The 6,163-nt window shown below is 38.5% G+C and overlaps 1 pseudogene; it reads right to left on the bottom strand.

The window, feature by feature from the left end:
- Positions 1 to 1,197: 1,197 nt before the first annotated feature.
- Positions 1,198 to 6,163, bottom strand: LOC137944144 (SAGA-associated factor 11-like; annotated as a pseudogene).

The raw sequence follows: 6,163 nt of genomic DNA, 5'->3' as shown, positions 1-6,163 counted from the left end.
AGTGTGAAAACAATATAACATATAATCAATTAACACACTACAAGGAGACAATGATTTTTTGTTCTCAATGTTCCCCTAATGGTAGTCATTGCCTTAGAGCCCTTGCTCTGGGAAATTCCAGTAATAAACTCTTTTACCTGAAGTTTACAATTGAAAGGAATTTCAACTCCCTTTAAGCCTAGGGTAATACCAAATTATTCAATGATCTCAAAAGATTTGTCAAGGTCCTCCATCTTTGGTTAATCCTCATACATGGGATTTACTTGTCGAGTTAGTTTGTGGTAAAGATTATCTGATTGTTTTGCCACCTCTAGGTCTGTAAGTGGGACCTGGCAGTGGACATTTCTTTCTGCAAAGGGGAATTGCACTGAGGAGAAGGAATTAATGCTTTTATATTTTGGTTGTTTTCTCATGCAATCATTTGTTGTTTGAACAGGTGGATATAAATAAGCAAACAACTATGGGTCTTTCTCTGGTTTTCCCCACCAATCTCTCACCCAACTGTTTTGATTTCTCTGCCCAGTCTGTTTCTATTTCTCAAACCACTATCTATAGACCCAACTTGGAACTATTTCTCAAACCACTATCTATGGACCCAACTTGGAAGTATTTCTCAAACTATCTATGGACCCAACTTTCAACCCACCAACCCAATCTGACCCACATTGCCTGCGGCAAGCTCATACTTTCCATCAACAGATTGTGGTGATTTAGAACTTTCCCCCCATCTTCCTTTCCATAAACCCATGTGTTTGCCCATTTGTTGGCTTCTATTTTTTATCATTAAAAAATTATCAAATTAAAATCAACATATTGTAAAACACAAAGATGCAACGTATGAAATATGATTTACATACTGACACACTACAGGATTTTAATACTTCACTATAGCAACATCCTTATATTGGAACAAAATTTATCGTGCCATTAAAACAAACCTAGGGCTATAGATGGTTCAATGAAGGGCCCATGTCCGCTAAAACTAGGATTCCTTAAGATCAACCCAAAACTATAAGGCATTTTCATGTCAAAGTCGAAGAATCCTCAAATTAGCTTCTTCCATCTAAGAATTGTGAAGTTGACATCAATTAATCTTTGATCAATTAATTTTCCTAAAATTTTCATTTCCCACTTTGTGTCAAAGACTGTTCAACCCAATGCATCAATGGGATTTGCCACATTTCTTCTACCGTAGGATCAGGAAACAAAACACATTAAATAATAAAAAACACAAGTTCTTATCTTACAACAATGATGTATCAGAATAAACTATTGAGAGCAAATTGATTGTTAGAACTTCGAAACCAACCACAGACAAATTCCATGCACTCAAACCTTGTTTTCTTTCCGCCAACTAGTAAGCAGGAGACCCATTCTTCTGAGTCTGTACTAGTGGTTGAGTCATGAGCTCAGAGCCTCAGACAGATTATATACAAGCAACAACCTGGAATGATTTGAAGAAACCTTTGCAAAAAATCTCATTGTTCATCAAACCCACCTTCATTAGAATATTCATCCACCCCATTGGCTCTGTTGGAATTGGAATAAGGAGAGTAGAGCGAGATAGGACCGCTACGAGAGTGCCGGGTTTGTGATGCAGTACTGCTTCTTGTGGCTTTCAAGCGAGCCTTCCTAACCTGAAAAACAATTTGGTGTTCAGAATTCTTAAAACACAATAGTAGATCAAGACCAGAATTTGGGATTCTTTCTAGAGATACATTCCCTCAAAAACACATTGAACTGTTATTAAGACATGAAAAATTACGAGCAGGTTCTTAGAATAATCACAAAAGTATGTATCAGTATAGCTACTTTAAGGAACCACCACATGAGCAAGGAGCCAAAACTCATACAAAGGGCACTTGTGCGCATAACATGTCTCCATTTGGAAGTCATTGAATCCCTTATGCAACTCATGCCTACAAATTAACATTTGGAAACTCTTATCCACCTTGTCAATGACCCCCAACTAAATGGTGCATAGACTAACTAGTACCTCATTATTATAAGCATTGTCCAACTATGCTGGGCCAAATCTTCCTCCATTCTGCTCTATTATTACTAACTCCATTATCAGCCAGTGATCTTCAAGTCTTATACCACCTCTATCACCCATGTTATTTCTGTCTTCCTATAATCTCTTGTTTATCCTTCAACCCTAACATCCAATCTAACTATAGTACGAATGGTTACTCTTCAAGAAAACCAAACCATCTGAAAGGACCCTTTATTGTCAGTAAGGGCTACTACTAATCTACAACTAAATACCCAGCTATGCATCCTTACTCATCTCATTTTGCCACATCCACTTCAACATTCTCCTCTCCCCTACAGGATCCCCGCAGCCCAATCACCCCACCCCCCCTTCCCCCTTCTTGTATAAATGGTGCAGCCCTAACCATCCAACACTTTATGCCATATAGAATGGCACATCTAACAATCTCATGTATAATTTCACTTTCATCATTTTCTGCATACACCAAATTGTCAAGCACCACTGAGATTAGTCTGCAAGGTATAAAGTGTTTATTACATTATTTACATTTCAAAGTTTCTTCATTTTAAATGACAGCACTTCAATAGCCTGCAAACATATGACACATTTTCTTCAATTTATCCATTTAAAATTAAAGGTCCAGTCTTCGATCTGATAGCAGAGTATTGATTAGGATGAAGAAAACCAATGGTTCAATAACTAATATTGTTTATGAAACTGGCTTTTCTTGAGTGGCTTAACTCCAATTACTCACCTGCAGGTCTAGAAGAAAAAGACCATAGGCACATTGAAAAACAAAATCAAATAATTCAAGAGAATGTATTTGGAAAACCAACCTTTCCCATGCACTTCTCGAGGTGGGGGCAAACCTTCCTGCCATAATAGAACGCCCACAGTTCATGCACTCAAATATCTCACTGGCAACAGCTGGATGTGTCTGCCCGAATATGTCAACCACATACTTGCTATTTGTTTCACTGCCATTGCTTGGATCTGCAACCCTAACTCGAGCTTGTGCTGACAACCTCAATTCTTCTTCCCCTTCTTCCAAATTGCAATCAAGCCCAAGTCTAGCAATTCGGTGGCACTCCGATGCAATGTCAACAATTATGGAGTCCAGAAGATCCCCAAAGAAATGAGATGATAACTACAAGAAGAAAAACAGAAAATAAATAAATAAAGAGATACAACTGCATATAAATGAGTGGATGCTTCACACATATTTACAAAATCTTAAGAGCTAAATAAAAAATGAAAGCATACCAAAAACTTACTTGAGAATGGGGAGATGCATACTCATCATTTGGTGCTGACATGTATACAAGTGTCTATCAGACAGTGCCTGCTGACTTCTTTTTTCTTTTTCCTCTTTTTTAAAAGTAAATTCTTGTTGATCTTTGATGGGGTGCTCTTGCAGTGTACAATCAAAACATCTGTCTGACACCCGTATTTTAGTAACTCGTTCTATGGGGAAACATGATAATGTAAACATGAATGGATCAGCTTGAAAGTTCAGAAGGTTGGAAAAGCATACAGAGACAAGAAAGTTCACATATGAATTGACTATTGGGACCCAAACACCACAAAATATAAAACATATATGGTAAAATAACTGGTCCCATTAACAGTTCCAGAAGACCCCATTCTAAGTTATAAGCAACTATATTTAAGAGCAGGTAATGAATAAACTGGTTCATGCAAAGCCACATTATTTCAACTCATAAAAATTTTGAGAAATATAAAAATTCATTTTTTTAGAGGCAATAAAAAACATTGATTCAAGATAAAACGGGGAGGAAGCCACCCGAATGAGAGCCTGGTGGTAAGCTTAGCTCTCTCTTACACTGGAGGCAGCCAAGAGAAGACCTGGTGGAGCATGTAATTACAATACAGAGCAATGGAATTTCCTGATCTTGTATTCCCTCAAAGTAATGTTCTAGTGACATGAAGGGATAGAATTAATTTTCACCGGGCTAATTGCCACCTTATGATTGCCTTCAACCACTCAAGGCAGCGAGAGAATGAGTCCACAAAATGTTTTGAACAATTGAGAAGGCCAGTAACTTCGCTTTATAGAGCTGATAGACCTGATGATTTTATAGTAAGGGGGTGGGCATCAGATCGGGTTTCACGGGGAACCCATCCCAACCAAACCCAACCCGAAAACCCTACGTTTGGGTTTCAGGTTTCACTCCGCGGATTGGGGACGGGACTGGAAAAAAAACCGCTGGGTTTCAGGTCAGGAATGGGTTTCCCCTAACCTGACCCACAGGGATGAGACGGGAATATAAAATGGGATAGGAAGGGTTGGAGATGGGTTGGGTTGGGGATGGGGTTGGGATGGGTCAGTTTTACAGGGACGGGGCGGGGATAGATCAGGTTTATAGGGAATGAAGCGGGGACGGTGATCGGATCGGGCTTGACGTTTCCTGTTTTTTTTTGGGTTCAGGTTTGGGGTCCAGGTCCAGGACAAGTTCGGGTTTCGGGAAACCCGACGCCAACCTGACCTGTGCCCACCCCTATTTATCGTATCCAGCAGAAATCCCACCCATTAAAACAAGGAGAAACCTGAATCTTTTCACTCATTATTACTTGAAAGTAAGTGATACTACTCTTTCAGGGAGATCCTCGACAACATCATTGACAGAAGTGAACTAGTTTAGAAGCATAAATTTTATCTGTTTCTGTAGAAACAGGAAAAAAGGGAAAACACAGTAACAAGAAATTCTACAGGTTCACTTCATATTCAAATACCTAAAAAGCATCCCATAGATAACATATAGAATGTGGATAGACATCCAACATGACATGTTCTGGGATGGATATACCAACATCACATGTGCATAAAAAGCAAAGATGCAATTCACACATGCTGCATAATATATGCAAAAAGTATTTAACAAAACGTCCAGAAATTAAACTGAGGCTAAATAAATAGTCTTATCCACAAAATCTTGCTGTCAGATTCCAAAAGATGAGAAAATAGTCAGAGTCTCGATTGAATCTTCAGATTTCTAAACTCAGTCTCATCCAAGGATAGCAAAAACGCAGGCAAGAAATGCAACGAAACAAAAGCATGAAAATAAGATTAACCTCGTTAAACTCAAACCAAGCTTTTTAACTAAACTTAGTAGTCATCCCCTCCTAAATAACAATGAAATTGTCACTTCCGAAGGGGAATGGAACAGTATCTGAATATCTGCACATATTCAGAGGGAATTGAAAAGGGGAATTTCAAGTGTCCATTAGAAATTTATTTATCTTATTAATAAAGTGAAAGAGCCATCTCCACAAATTCCTTACATCATTCTAACAAGCAAGTGATCGACAAGCAATATTTTGCTGCCAGAGGATGGAACATGGGAATTCGGAAAGAGATTTCACATTGGAATTGGAGATAAACGGGTTTCAACTACAAATGTAAGTGATATCTTTACCAATTAAATTAGGACAATTAAAACGGACTTCCACTATCAAGCAGTGAAATTAAGCTGAAATTAGGACCAATTACAAAGGACCATTACATTAGGGCCTAAATGGCTCTTTTGCTAACAGGTGAAATTAAGTATGTGACGTGATAAAATAAGAAATGGGGAGTGCTTAAAATCTGTCGTAGAAGAATTCCTGCAACTATATCCCTTAGACAAGGTCCCTAGCTCGAACTACCAATTTACCATTCCTGCCATAAGTTTTATATATCCCTTAATTTACGGTCCATTTACTAAATTCCAAGAACAACAATCAACTTAGAACTCCTGATCTTACAGTCTTCTGAACAAAATTCCTACACCAAGAATTAAGTCAGAATATTCTCCTCTCCATGAGACAAGAACTTTCGAGTAAGAAGAGAGAACTGTAAAAATGAAAGCCCAAAATGTACCCGCCAGAATAACAAAGAATGATCGACGCTGGCATTCAGCACATTCGCAGTCTGTAGCCTTCTCCGTCTATTACTCAACAAGAAGTGGTAGAGCGTCGCCTTCGGTTATCCACAGTCTTGATCGAAATCTTTGATCAGCAACTACAACAGAAAGAAAAGAAACCATCACCGACAGCTCTGCAGTGATAAAGAGATAAAAGTTTCTAGAGATCTCACCGATGATGGATGCGGGTTCACGATGTCTTCGATTCCAAAGATCGAAGGTCGAAAGAATCTTTAAAAGGAAT

Source organism: Aristolochia californica, unplaced genomic scaffold, assembly GCF_029961685.1.
Source record: "Aristolochia californica isolate CCGP_79_NKW_82.1479 unplaced genomic scaffold, dmAriCali1.0.hap1 SCAF_11, whole genome shotgun sequence".
NCBI lineage: Eukaryota > Viridiplantae > Streptophyta > Magnoliopsida > Piperales > Aristolochiaceae > Aristolochia > Aristolochia californica.
This window is presented reverse-complemented; position numbering and strand designations above follow the sequence as displayed.